Source organism: Trypanosoma theileri (genome assembly GCF_002087225.1).
Source record: "Trypanosoma theileri isolate Edinburgh chromosome Unknown TM35_Tth_10_V1, whole genome shotgun sequence".
Classification (NCBI taxonomy): Eukaryota; Euglenozoa; class Kinetoplastea; order Trypanosomatida; family Trypanosomatidae; genus Trypanosoma; species Trypanosoma theileri.
This window is the reverse complement of record NW_021639852.1, coordinates 155,430-155,770: the sequence shown is the minus strand read 5'-3', so window position 1 is coordinate 155,770 and position 341 is coordinate 155,430.

Here is a 341-nt window from a genome sequence, read left to right as displayed (position 1 = left end):
ATGAGAACACCATTTGTCCCTAGAGTGGTTTTACTACCTAATGATCGCCCACAGTACACTGAAAGCATGCTGTTACAGTCAAAATGGTTACATGGCACATAAGCTGTAAACCATGGAGAAGCAATACATTACGACGCGCGACAGACAATACCTACACCAGGCCGGTTCAGGGAGAAACACGGGCAATCACTGGTACGAAAAAAATCCCTGCCACCATTACTCTTCATAAGGTGTACATTAAATCGAGATTTTGGCGTATTACGACTTGCGAAAACATCCTGAGCATGGTTTTGGTGAATCGCTGTAAGAGTTTTTGTGCCGTCTACAGACAATGACACACC